Raw genomic sequence first — 15,412 nt, 5'->3', positions numbered from 1 at the left:
GTATATGATTCTGTAAAAACATTTTGAAAGAATAATATTTTGTCAAGCTTGGGTTAATTTTTATTGAGTTTCTAGAGATTCAGCCTTGTTTGATTTGACTTTGGGAGATAAGTTTTCAAAAAATATTTTGAGAAGAGAGTTTAGAAATTTTTGTATTCTATTTGGTTGTATATTTTGAAAATAGTTTGAGAGTTTGGGATGATTTGATATTTTGTTATAATTGAATAGATGTATGTGAGAGAAAAAGTAATTGAAAATGAGAGAGAAGAGAGAAAAAGTGATAGGTTGATGTGTAGGATAGAGAAAGTGAATTTTTTTGAAAAAAATTTACAAACCAAACAAAATTTCCAAATTTTTTTTCCAAAGCCAAACCAAATAAGGCCGTAGAATTTGGTTTGTTTTTGGCAATTCGGCCAAAAGTCTTTTTTTTTTTCTTGGCTTTTTAACTTTTTGGAGTGACATCATCTATCTATTTTTTATACATATTTATAAAAAAAAATTAAAAAATCAGCTTCTAACCTAGTTTTCAAAACAAGACATTTGGTATAAGATTCTAAAATGATCTCACAGAAAGTTGTAGGAGTTGAGGAAGAATATATTATGGGGAAGTTGTCTTCAACAACTGGTGAGCATTAAGAGATGCCTTAGACTGGGATCAAGTAGTTGGCTTGGTTAGATTGTGACAAGCTCAGTTACAACCTTTGCTTCATTGTGAACTTGATTTTGGTAATTGGGTCAATACGAAAATTATATGAATTTGAAACCCCAAAAAAAGTCCAAGAGATTATATGCAACCCCAAAACTAGAAAGATCAGATATTTTATTTGATTTGAAAATTTTTACCTGGGTATATAGAAGCACTTGTGTCTAGAAATGTGGGAAGTTTAGTCAAAAATTTTCAATTGGATCCATATTTAGTGAAAAAAAAGATTCAATTTATTTTATGTCATAGACCTTCTAAGAAGGAGATGCATAATTGAGTAAGGATAGAACAATTTTTTTTCTTGGATAATATTCTCCAGGCATATATATATATCACGGAACTCTTTTGACAAAAAATACTTTTATTTTATTTTATACAAATTTAAAATTGTTGTGTGTCTATATTTTTTGTTAGTTTATCTAGTATGTACTCTATTTTTTATAACAGTAAAATATTACTGTAAATCAAAGTAACATATTATCCTAATTCTATTAATGTTAACTATAGAAGATGCTTTATATCGCTTTGATAATATAACATATAGGGAGAGGCACTCCAATCCACTATGGGTGTGTTTGATTGGACGAACTGGATAAGGGAGGATTAGAATCCATCGGATTTGAGTCCTGGGACTGTGAATTCCCCGAACTATTTGGTTGGATTGGATATGTATCCTATGTTTGTTTTTTCATGGGATTAGATGTATTGAAATGATTATTTTTAGTGACTCCAACGTTTGGTTGGACGGATTGGATAGGATAAATGACCAAAAGACTATTTTACCATTTTTTAATAAATTATTAAATAATAGCAATATTAAACACATCTTTAATATTTTAATTATTTTTATCTAGATTAAATAAAAATTTATTTTATTTTATTTTTTACACAATTAAATAAATTTATTTTTTAAAAATTAAATAAATAAAATTTCAATAAAAATATATGTTATTTTTTAATTAAATTTTAAACAAATTTGTTTTTAAAAATAATAATAATTAAACAATGAAATGAAATAAAAATCTATTAAAATTTAAATAATGAAATTAAATAAAATATAAACAAAATTTTAAAATAAAACATCAACAAAATATCTATAAAAAATTATTTTTAAAAAATTAAATAAATAAAACATCAATAAAAAGTTAAATAAAATTATTTTATTTTTAAATTGAGACATTTAAATTTTACTAAGTATAATAAAATAATTAAATAGTAGAGGGTCAAAATGGTCATTTTATCACCTAATCCCAACAGTGGATTGTCCCTCCAAAATTGTCCCACACCCTCCCTAGGACACAATAGTCCCCCATATAGAGGATAAGAAGTCTGGCCGGACTCCATGTCTGGCAGACTAAAAAAAAAACAAACGGCGGATTGGATACTTCCTCTAGATTACAATCCGCACAGTAAATAGCCCTCCTCCTTATCCCCCCAATCAAACACACCCTATGTGGACTAGAGTGTATTGTTGGGGCTGTGAAGCCCGTTACAGATTCTATTTCGATAATTCAAATCGTTCAATGTGTAAAACTCGATTCAAAATAAGTAGGCTTACCTCAAAGCCGAAGCTCCTATAATTGCTTCCACTTGAAGAGACTGACTTGAGCATTGTGAAAGATTCATAGATAAGATTGCCCTCTATCTATCTAAACAATACCCCTTGTGATGCTACAGCTTACATGTACTTTCTTTTGATCTCACCTACCGCCCATGCTTGAGGAAAAGATCTAAGTTTTGGTCACATACTCGTTTTTACAAATATGTTTTGAAAAGTTCTTCTAATACTGAAAAAAATTACATTGATCGAATATCAGTAGCCCCTTGATCAGAACACATTTTCGTTAATGTAAATATGATTTTAAAAATAAATTGTTAAAAAATATATGTTTTGATTAAGGAGTTATCGATATCCAATCAACGTGATTTTTTGTAAGTGTAAAGTACTCAACGAGTTTTATACATTAAATGGTTTAGATCATTGAAACGGGACATATGATGGACTCTATAGACTCAACAATACAATCTAGTTCACATAATAAACTGTAGAGAAGCCTCTCCTAAAATATAAAGTGATCACAGTTTGAGTGGGAGGGGGCAGAGGTGATTAGTTATAACGGAGAGGAAGGAATGGTGGTGAGACATAGGGATGGTGGCAAAGTCAAGAAGAGTTCAAGAGTACACACAAAATTTGTCAATAAAATTGGCCTTCAAATCAAACAAGAAAATGTCAAATTAAATTTGTAAAAGAAAATAATAAAAAAAGAGACAAATTAAAAAAAAAATTTAAAATTTACTTAAAATACAGATTATTTTTATAGTTTGAAAAATTACAAATATCCCTTATGATATATTTTTATTTAATAGAATTAACTGTAAAAATAAAATTATTAACTACTCTCATATATAATGATAAAATTAACTGAACTATTAATTGAAATAAATTTATGATATCATTAAAAAAATTTCTTAACTACTCTCTGTACGGGGAGAGAATATTCAAGCAAGCCCGTACTCCCTTCTTCCGAGCTCCGCTTCTATCCGATCACCTGCGTACACAAAGGCGGTGAGCTACCCAGCGGTGTGTGGCCGGAAAACTCCTCCGACGGTCAAGTTAGAACACACACCAGGGGATAGATAGAGAGAAGGAAGAAAATTGTGTTTAGTGTATGTCTCACCAAATGTTCATCCGCCCACGTATGGGGGGCGCAGACGTGCTTATATACCTTCTGCGCCCCAAATCTACTCCCAGTGACCTCTCAACACGTGGCACTGCTATCCAATTTGTCAGCATAAACCTTGCTGAGCACCACCTAACCCAACTGCCTACCCATTCTCCTGGGGAGCTCGGCAGCCGGGCAGTACCATCTCGGCCATTGTCTGCCATGCTGCGCTTCATGCCCAAGTACTCCAACAGCTAAGCTCAGATGAGGACCGGACTCGGCGGCATCTCGGCAAGGCCGAGCTCGGGACAACTCACGCTTGTCTGCGGTCGACCTACCTGCCGAGCAAACAGGTACCTCGGTCCAGCCTTGTCTTTCCTGGCGCTGGACTTTTCACTTGACCGGCTTCATAACCACGGATCCTTGCAGCTCGGTCAATCCACGCGCTGCCTTAACCGAGCAGCTTCCTTCAAGGCCGGGCCACACAACTTGGCCCAACACCTGTTCGGCCCAAATCTGTCTGGCACAGCTCTGTCCGGCCCAAATCTGTCCGGCCCAATTCCATATCATTAATCTCCCTCTCAATTGCCCCTTAATTCCGTCCGCTGAAGCGTGACTGGGATTACCTATCCTGACTGGGGTAATATTTCCTCGGTCCTCAGTATGCAGAATGGCGACCGAGCTAGTTGACATTCCTGTCTTCAAAAATTGCCCGGTTGACCCCTCGACTCTTCATCCTGTCTCTTCAATTATGATGCTGCCATAAATGGGGACATGTGTGAACCCTCTATTGGTCTTCGAGCAGCCAACCCATCCGTTTCCTCAATTTTGAATTTGGGCGGCCTCACTACCCCTATAAACATGCATCTTCCTTCTTCCTTTGATTCTTACTGACTCTCTGGCATTCCAAGCACTTCGAAGCTGCTGTGCCCTCGCCAAGCTTCCATTCTCGTTCTTGCTCTGTGTTTGCGTTGGAAGGAACTGCATTTGCACCAAATCTTGGTAAGTCTCTTCGAGCTTTTGCTATTACATTTGTTATTCTACACTTTAGGGCACCTATTCCTTAGGTTTTAGGATTTAGGCATACAGAATCGTCCCAAACCCCTTACTGTTTATGGTGTTCTTCATTTTCCTTGATGAACTTTGAAGATCTGGGGACGACCAGGCTCCAGGTCCTCCTTAGATCCAAAAAACCGCTTATACCGAGCAAAGAACCTGTTCGCCCCAACCTTAGTAAAAACCGGGATAGCCAAAGGACTTGGTCGCTCGACCGGGCTAACATTTGGTCCGCTTGGGCGATCGAGCTCCTTGGTTAGCCTTTACGACTGAGGTGGTTTGGCACTCTTCATGACCGAGCTAAAGTCAAGCTCGCTTTGCGTGACCACGCTTCCTCTTACACTTGCCATCATTTTCCTGCAGAGTCCAAATGGACCACTGACCATTACTGAGGTTAACAAAGACCAGTCAACCTCCAATCACCACTGTGCCAAACCTCCTAAGCCGAGCTAACTTAGGCTAGCCGTACATGGGGAAATTCTGGTTCCTGGTAGATACTCCGGCTGCTCTGGCCACGTTCAGGCAGGAGTACGGCATCCCGGCCGACGTCTACCTTGAGCTTGTAGACATTGAGACAACGCCTTGGGGCAGAGAGCAGTGCCCCTTTACCGTGCTGTCAATCATCGAAGGAGGCCTTCGTTTCCCCTTTAACCCATTGATTACAGAGTTCCTGCGCCGTACCGGGCTAGCACCCACTCAAGTGTCCACCAACACATACCGAATAATAAACGGCGTGCACGAGCTTAACAACCGGCTAGGCACTAACTTAGGTTTAGCCGAGATACTGCGGCAGTACACCCTGGGGCACACCGGCGACGGCCTCGCCTATTACCTTAAGATTAGGCCTGGCAAAGAAAAAATCGTGACCGGAACACCAGACAAGGACTTGCACGATGACGATTTCTTCTGGGTAACCGGCAATTATGAAACAGCCGAGGTACTGGGCTGGTTCATAAGCAAGAACTTCGGTTCCACATGTAAGCCGTGCTGTCTTGTTCGGTCAATTCACTTTATTATTCTGCACTTAACCATTCTTCCTGTTCCTCTTGCAGCAATTCAAGCCTTGCAAGCAAACTACCAATACCCCAACATAGAAGCAATTCGGACCGTGCTCCGCTACAGCCACCGGGATTGCAACACGTTGCTCGGCTACACGCCAACCTACAGATACTCAACACCACGCCGGAGTAAAGTAACAGACTTTCTCCGCGCTCCATCACCTCTTCCAGACCCAACTTTGCCTGACGTCCCACTAATTTGGTTGACAGAAGTCGAGGAGATGGCAAAATGAAGCCACATCAAAAACCTCCTAACTGCAACTTCCGCCGAGATACCGAGCGTCATCACCCGCTCTCCAGCCGCCGGTCAATCAAGTGGCGCCGTCGTGGCGTTGGCTTCTCCAGCCGCCGGTCAAGCTCGGCAAGAAGCCCGCTAAGCTGGGAAAAGGCCTCGCGCAGATCCTTCTGCCGAGCTGGTTGAAAAGCTGACTACCGAGCAACAAACCGTCACCGTAGACCCAACGCCGGCATGGAGACCGCAGCTCAAGCATCAGGGAAAGGAGATCCCGGCAATGGCCTCCGTAAAGGGAGACAAAGAACATCTTCTTGCCTTTGACCTCTCCAAAGCCCTTCTCCTGCCGAGCGACGTGGTTGGCAGCGACCACGTTCCTGACACCCGGCTGGTGAAATCAGCCATGAAGTCTATGACCAGGGTAAGAATCTCAATCTTCTACTCCAATTTTCACAAGTGTTTGCATGGTTTCTTCTCTGATCGAATTCTGTTTTTGCAGGCCATCCAGAAGCAGCACTTGGCCATTGTAGACACCCCATTTTTGACCGACCTTAAGACTCAGACGTCACCGATTGAGTGCTTGGTGATGTTGCATATCGTGCTCGTTCAGAGGTTTCAGAGTCTCGGCTGCGAGCCTTGCCTCCGGACTTCCGGACTCTTTCATGTTTTGCCTCGGTTTGCGAACCAGGCTCTGTTTTCTCTGTTTTCTCTTCCGGAAGGGAGGGAGAGGTCTCGTAGATCATCTCTCAGTGGCCGTAGGCTACGTTTCGTGGTCGTAGGCCATTTTACCCGTTTGGAGTCTGGTTTCCGATTTTTCAGAGCCGTTGGCCGTGTGCCTCGGTTCGGGACCGCTTAACCACCTCCGTTTGCTCTGGTTTTTGGCATGCATCTTATTTGCTCCCTTTTGAGAGACACTGTGGTCCGAAAAACCAACTTCGTGGTCGAACACCACTTCCGGTGCCTAACAGTTAGTTTTCGGGGCCTCGGGCTGCGCGTTTCGGCCCCCGAACCTCCATTTTGCATCGGTTTGAGTTCATTTTTGGCAGGGACCTCTGTTTCATTGTTAGGAAGGTCGTAGAAGGGTGGGAGGCCAGTAATTGTTCTGACAACCAGTTTTATTCCTCTATCACCCTCCGTCGCCCGTTTTTCTTACTTGAAAGCCAATGTTGACCACCCTAAGGCCACTTTTTCCAGCCCTAAGCCATATATTTGTGTTGTACACACCTGGGAGGCCACCAATATCACATGGCCAGCCAGTAATTGCGTTTGACCCTTTTGAACCCCTCCAAAAGTGGGCTTTTCTCTCTCCTGGTTTACTTTCTCTAGTTTTTGACCACATGGTTGTGTTGTGCACACATGGGAGGCCACCAATCTGGGGTGGCCGGCCACTAATACTTCTTGACCCTTTTGACCCTCGACCGACCGGCCATGGGGAAGGCCGACCGGCCACCTAAACCCTAGGAAACCAGCCGGCCATGATCCTCTCTCCAGGTACTTTACAGAAATGCCCTCTCTTTCCCCCCAGATTTTGTATCCGGGGGGGCCAACTTTTGGGGGGAAACTTGAATTCCATTCCCCCCCCTTTTTCCCCCCTCTTTTGCCTATATATCCAGGCCCCCCAGCTGTGTTTAAAGGTTAGAAATTTTGGTTTGGAGCTCCTACATTGTATCTCTCTCTCTCTACACTCCAACCCTCAAAACCTCTCAAACCCTACACCATCTCTACACCACCACCTAGCACCTCACCACCACCGTCCATTCCAGCCACTTGGAGTTGTTTTCCAGAGCTAAGGAGCCACCAAACTTAGTCCAAGAGTTGTCAAAGATTTGGTCTTCAAGGGTAAGTCTTCTCCTCCCTCTTTCTTGCCTTATTTTGCTCAATATATTAGCCATACTTTCTTGCATATTTGGGCTCCGACCCTAACTGAAAATAGCATTATTTTGAGGTATTTTTCATGTTTGTTTTAGGGTCCTTCCATGTTTAAGGTCTCTAGCTACCACTTGCTTCTTTACCTCTCTTGTATGCCTCTTTCTTGCATAGTATTTTAGGCCTATTTGTAAACTGTTTTGAGCTTGATTATAAACTGTAAAGTGGCTTATTTTGAGCCCTTCTTCAACATTTCTGAAGGGGTCTTCACTGTTTGAGGCTTCCTTTTGTCACTTGCCTCTTTATCCCTCTTTTGGCCTTATTTTTGCATGTTTTGTTAGCCCCTTGTGCTTGTATTTTTGGGCTCTGGTCCGAACTGTAAATAGCCTTATTTTGACCCCCTCTTTATGTTTTATCAAGGGACTTTTTCTTTTTGAAGCTCCCTTTTTGCTCTGTGTTTAAACCTCTTTTTAGGCCTTATTTTGCATAGTATTTTAAGCTTGCATGTGCACTGTTTTGGGTTTGATCACTAACTGTAAAATACCATGTTTTGGGCCCCTCTTCAAATTTTTTCAAGGGCCCTCCTCTGTTTGAGTCCAGAAACCATCACTTGCTTCTTTGTCTCCCTTTTAGCCCATTTCTTGCACAATAGTTTAGCCATACTTGTGTTTGTTTTCGTGGCTTGTTGTAAACTGTAAAGTGTTTCATTTTGAGTCCCTCTTCAACTTTGTTGAAGGGATCTTAGCCATTTATGGCCAGAAGATGCTACTTGCTTCATTATCTCTCTTTTGAGGCCATTTTTGCATGTTAACTTAGCCCTATTTGTGTTCACTTTTTGGCATTTCTTAAAACTGTAAATATTCTTGTTTTGGGACTTTCTTGATTCGGTCTTCACACTTCGTGTTCAAATAATGCATTCTTTGCATAGCCATAGGTCATTCCATGTACCTAATTTCATGTTTCGGGTCTCATTTCATGCATCGGGTACCATATTGCCATGTTTCGGGGCTGTTTTGCATCATATTTTGGTACTGAAATTTGCATGTTTGCATATCATGTTTCATACCTTGTCATGCTTTGTTAGAGTGGCATTTGTGCCTTAGGTTCGGTCCTCGGTTTGCGTGCACGTGTGCACGCATCTCGAGTGTCTCATTTTCATCTAATGGCCATTGATGTAAGTGTGGCTGAGGTCCACTCGTGTTTGTGTAAGTCCATTGTGCATTGTGTATGCCATTTCATTTCATAGCATTGTGTATGCTAGGTTGTATGTTAGCGCATTGTGTATGCCATGTTACCTCGTGCATCGTGTATGCCATTTCATAGCATTGTGCATGTTAGGTTGTATCTTAGTTGCACTCATGCATGTCATGCATATTGCATTGTGTTTGGGATAGGAGTTAGCCCAAGCACAGGAAACGAGGGACGTTTCGTACTCCGAGTGACGGAACGTGTCTCAACTCCCGGTCGCCGACACTCCGGATTATCCATGATGGAGTTTAGGTCTTGTCGTGTTTTCATGTACATTCATTTCATATTGAGTCGTGCAATTCGACTCCTCGGCCATCATGCATCGAGATGCGTGATTGGTGGCACGAGGATCGAGGACTACACTCCCTGATGGGTAGTCATGCATACATATGTGAAAATACTTTGCCATGCCCCTTTCTTGCTCTCTGTTACAGCAAATCAAGAGTCAGCAACCTTTCGGAGCTTGGCACGCATCCCAAGAACAATTACAAACAGAGGCTAATTAGGGCATCGCAATGGATTTCCGCGCAAGACAACCCGAACATGCATCATTCATCATCTGGATCAGAGTTGAGGCAGTCCCTGGCTTGCATGCCAATTTATTGCTTTCCTAGTTAAATTTGTTAATTAATTAGAGTTTTGTACTTATTCGGACTGTATCATTCATTTGGGACTGTATATCATTTATTCAGACCCTCTGCGCGAGGGCAATGTTGTAATAAGTGTACGTGAGTGTGATGTATGTCTTCCAACCCCACGTCTTTTTCCCTTTTATTTACCAGCTTATGATGGTTAGATTAGGGCATATTTCAATTAGCATACAGTATGATAACATGTTTGCATTCATTCATCTGTCTTGCATGCACCGGGCTCGGCGCATCATACTAACTGCATTGTATTTCAATTTCGAGTTGAATACTTGTTAGCTGTAGTATTACATGTGCCATGTTTAGAATAGCCAAGCCTATCTTAGTTGCATTTTTGCATGTGTTGCATTAGGCATTTCTGTATAGTTAGGATCATGCATGGATTTCTAACATAGCTTCTGTTTTGGTTTGTAGTACTCGGTAAGTTTTTATGCTTTAGCATCCTTGCATGCGTGTGAGTGACTGCCATGAAAAGCATGCTTACCATGAGGCTATATGCTTATGTGATATAACTGCCTGAATGCCTGTGGGTGAAGGTTGGGTTATTTGAATTGGAACAATTCATCAAATGTGTGTTTAAAGACCACTAGATAGTGGCAAAATCATGTTTTTTAAGCCCACCTGAGGGTGGCAAATCCACGTCTTAGCCTACTTGTGAGTAGCACCATCAAACCATTTTCAAACAAACAAACATGAAATATTTTGTTCCAATTCAGGCGATCCAGTCTATACTTGTATGCTGTGCGCATCACATAGTAAATCTAGGCTAACAACCGGAATAAGAACGTATAATATTTTTAAAAATAGATATCATGGTTAGTAGAGGCCGATCTTTGATCGGGCGAGCGGGGGTGCTCACGAAGTGACCTTCCCCAATCGTACCCAAGTTCCCGAGCCGAGACAACTTTGGTGATGATGGACACGTGGCCTTAGGCAAACGAGTCAGGGTTTCCTAAATTTCCCCAAAATAAAATATTTAGGTGGCGACTCTGTATCTGGCAAAGCAGTCCATGTTTGGCACTTCTTTCAAAATCTGTTTTCTCAAAACGATTTGCTGGATTTGGACTCTTTGGTTCAGATTTAAAACCGTGACAAATTGAGAGTCCGAACTGTAGTGAGCCCAATATCGAACGGCACGGGGGACTCGTTCCTCCCGGGGGCGTTCGGGGACGTCTACAGTTTCTGGCGACTCTGCTGGGGACTTAAAGAACTTGACTCGAACTCATGATATCTAGTTTTGACTACACTTAAGTGTTTCTTTGCATTGCATTTGCATTGGTGCGCCTAGGATACCGTGTTTGCTATCTGCTATTCCTGAACGGTTTGCCGGAGGCTTGTCTTGTCCAGGCATGACCATAAGGCTGACCGGTTGTGGGCTCTGCCAGTATGGGAACACAAACCCCGGTCTTACCGGGGCACCCTTTTGACCATTCGACCTAGTGCATATTCGGAATCTGTAGTGACCATTCAGAGCTAGGACAGGTTGCTTACCTGATCGTAGGTTGTTTGAAACCGCTACGTGCGTAGTGAAACCCTAGCTCCTGACAAAATAGGACAGGGAAACCCTACCCCAACATAGGGATGTTTTGGCTCTCACTTGTCTGCTATGTGCTTTTAGAGTGCGTCTTTATAGGAATGCATGTATCAGTCTACAAGTTTGGGCATCAGGCCTGCGGGCACCAGTTCAGTACTTTAGGATTCAGTTCACCTGAGGGTATCAGTTTACGGGCAGAATTTTGGGCAGAATTCTGTAGGAGGCACAATCATTCAACTCTGTTCATATGGGTTATCGTGAAATCGGGCTGAGATGCTGCATGTTTTCTCTTTTACTAGGGTAGTCTGGGAACCATAGCTTCAGAGGGCTCCAATATCCCCCAGGTACACCGAACTTGTGTTGATAGACTTTGTCGGGTCAGAGATTCAGTTCAAAGGCAATCAGTGTTCCTTTACCAGAGGCAGGGTGAAAATACCAGCTCAGTGGTCTTTGAACAGCCAGGTTGAGATTTCGGAGCCTACTGCAGACACAGGTATACCAGTTGCTCAGTTAGATCAGGACAATATGTCAGATCTGGAAGAGATGGTGCGCCAACTCCAGGATAGTATGAAAGCCATGCAGCAAGATACTGTAACAACCCTCGTCACTGATTACTGATTAGTCGCTGATTACTGCTAAACTGAGATTGATTACGATTGGTAATCGAACTGACTGAAATCCAGAACTGACTGACTGACTGTATCTGTTTAAAAGCATTGTCTATCTGTTTGACTGCCAAATTATCTGTTTATGTCATATGCATTAAACTACAGATTGAAGGCCTTATCAGCGGCCGAATCTGAAATTAATTGATGTTTGTGACCATTGGAATTTATATGATTTTTTGGCATATTTATCTAAAATGTGATTTAGTATGACTAAATTAGATTAAATAGTGGTCAATTACAAGAGTTGGACTTATTTACTATTCTACCACTTAGTGGCCCACTATATGGACCCTCTTTGAATCATATTACACTTCATTCAAAACATTTCCTCAGCTCATTTTGAGAGCATAACCGAACTAGAGAGAGAGAGAGAGAGAGAGAGAGAGAGAGAGAGAGAGAGAGAGAGAGAGAGAGAGATAACTTGATTTCATTGTGAATTGGCTTAGAGAACTTGAAGATTTGAAGTGTAGATTGCCCATTTGAGCTTCATTTCTTGAACTACAAGACCTAAGGTAGTGTAATTACCCTCTTGTTATGAATTGAGCTTGTTCTTGCATGATTCATGTCAAAAGTAGTGATTTGAGTATAGAACTAGCTTAAGTTGTTAAAATGAAGCTTAATTGTTGCATGCATGTTTATATCGCGAAGTTTTGAGGTTGTAGTTCATAATTCCTCACATGCATGTTCATGTCTTGAGAGTAGATCATGAATTCATCATGTTTTTGGAAGTTTAGACTCATTTGAACTTACCTTGGAGCTTTGAAGTTGATTAAAGCCATGCATGTCACATTTGAATTGTTGTTCTTGAAACTTGGTTTGGAATCATGTTTAATTGAACTACCTTTGGGCTTTAATTTCTCAAATTGATCTTTGAAACATGGTATATTATGAGTTTTGAAGTGTTTTCCAAAAAATTAGCCCAAAAGGATCGAATTTGATGCATTGAAACTTGATTTGAGCATTGGAGTTCAAATCTGGATTTTCCAGATTTTGGTCTCCCGCTCGAGCGGGGAAAGTGAAGCTCGAGCGGAGAATTCGAGCTCCCAGCATCTTGCACTGTTTTACAGTCCGCTCGAGCGGATTAATGTATGCTCGAGCGGAGACCTTTGCCAGTATGTCCGCTCGAGCGGGTAAACCCACCCTCGAGCGGGAACTCTGATTTTCTGAAAATGTTTTCTGAGTGCATCTTTGCATCCTCTTCCCATTCTAGACATTCTTAGGCCTAGTTTAAGACATCCTAATGAGGACATAGATGTAGAACACACCAAGGCAAATTAGGGGTTAAGTTATTATCTTTCCCAACTGTGTAGCTTAGTGTGTGTTCGATCTGTTGACTGTGTAGGGTTGACTTCCGAGGAGACGCTCTAGCTTACTATAGCCCAGAACTCTGTGAGTAACATTTGTGTAAAGATATGTTCAAACTGATTATCTTCTGAACAATTAAACTGAACTATTTCTGAACGGTATTGCTAACTGGATGAATGAATGTATGACCTATATTCTGAACTGTATTGTGGCATCCTTAGCAACTACTGTTACTGACAGTTACTGTTACAGAGATCTCTGTCGGTTCCCATGTTGGAACCACTACTGTTTACTGATATGATGGCCATCATTCACTGTTTGGTCCATTAAGACCCGGTCTATTAAGACCTACTGTACTGTTCAGCTACTGGATGTACCACATATGACTGTTATAATCTGTGAAACTTGGAGCAAAGTGTTGCACTGAACTAAGTGCTACAGAGTGAGCCACCTCTAGAATCTGTGCGAGACACCTCTTGAGTCCATAAGAACTGTACTGTTTTCTGAAATGTTACTGTTACTGTTACTGCTACTGTACTGTTACTGTACTGTTACTGTTACTGTTACTATATTGTTACCGTTACTGCTACTGTACTGACACTGCTACTAGTACTGCTAACGGATGTGCCACGTACGATTACTATGATTTCTAAATGACTGTTACGGCATCAATATGAGCCACAAACGGACTGACCGATATACTGAATCAATGAACTGTTTAAATATTGAAAAGACATTCATCCTAAACCTCTTTACGTATTATGTTATTCACTGGGCTTTAGCTCACTGCTCATATATATATGTAGGTGTTCAGGCACTAGACCGCTGCTAGGAGCGTCAGGCAAGCTTTTGTTTTGTCAGCCAACCACTGTGCCTCACTGTGAGGTTCTAAGCCGTTCAAGCTTCGGCTTTGGGGTGTTTTAATATTCCCTGTCTGTCCCTGTAACTGTTTTGTTTACTGTATAGACTGTGTAGACTGTCACAGCTCATTGGACATTGTTCATTTACTGTATTGGCTTCCGCCAGGCCCTGTACTCTGTTTTACTGGTTTACTGTTAGGCAGGCCTTCGGTAATCTCGGATTACTGGCCGGTTACGGTGCTAAACCCATAGGGCCGGGTTTGGGTCGTGACAGAGTGGTATCAGAGCGATACTTAACCATGAGTTATACTGCACACACGTGTCCAAGTGAGCTATGGGATGTCCTAGAAAAGTAATTAGGGCATTGCATGAACATGAGAAGTGTGTGGCCATGATTTGAATAAATGTGTTAATGTGTTTAAGTATGCAACTGTCTATGCTTATGATTACCGTACTGTCTATGGTGAAATGAACGCAACCTACATGCATACTTAAAGAAGTTAAGTGGTATAACATGCAATGTGAATGTTAATACCGAATATGGAATCTATGGGATTATGGACGTGTGGTAGTAAAGGGTCATGTGACCGTACCTGAGTTGAATTGAAAGCATACACACGTCTGATATGAAATAAAACGTAAAGTCAGTAAGAACCTCTCCTGGATTGATAATCACCCTGTTGTGTGTAAACAAGGGAAAGGGCGAGGATTGTGAACGAAACTGAATCTTCTGATCTTAGGATTAATAGGCTAGAATGAATGATTGAAGCCTTAATCGAAAATCTGAGATAATAAATGCAGACATATGTGCCTGAACCAACTGAATATGAACTGATGACACTGATAGAGAAACCCAACAAACTGAAACCACCGAAATTTCTGGGAAGTACCGAACCACTGAAACTGAGGCTTGGGTTCAGAAACTGAGAAAATAGGTGAAGTGTTCTTCGAAAAATACTTTCCCCCAATGCATCCAAGATAGGGAAGTATCCGAGTTTGAACAACTTGAGTAAGGTGATAAGACTGTAGTCGAATACGAGGTAAAATTTACCCAGCTAATTCGATAGGCACCCCACATGTTAGATACTGTCTACAAAAGAATAGAAAAGAATTGAAGGTGGGCGTGACCTAGATGTGTTTGACTGAATTGACGTGCTAAAACCCAACAAAGCATGTAGATGTCCTGGATAGAGTATTAATGCCTGAGACAACGTAGCAGCATTGAAATATCCAAATCAACATCGTCAACCGAATCAGAAAGAATGAAACGGAAGTAACAGAAAGTGAAAATGACCACTGCGAATGGAAAACCTCGGGCAATAGCCTTGACCAATGATACACCTATCTGTACCGATTGTGGGAAATAACATTGGGGCGTTGCCACCGCTTGTCTGAAACTCGCTTTAGACGTGGACAGGAAGGACACTGGCCTAAATCTGGCCCACGAACTCAACCGAACGACATTGAGTCTAAATCTAGACCCTAGCTCCAGAGAATGCTCGGAACACTGAAATGACTGACGCGGGTATTACCTTAACTATGTGTAATTGCCTATACGAACATTTGTGTGGG

Source organism: Camellia sinensis, chromosome 12, assembly GCF_055761805.1.
Source record: "Camellia sinensis isolate YWXY chromosome 12, ASM5576180v1, whole genome shotgun sequence".
Classification (NCBI taxonomy): domain Eukaryota; kingdom Viridiplantae; phylum Streptophyta; class Magnoliopsida; order Ericales; family Theaceae; genus Camellia; species Camellia sinensis.
This window is presented reverse-complemented; position numbering follows the sequence as displayed.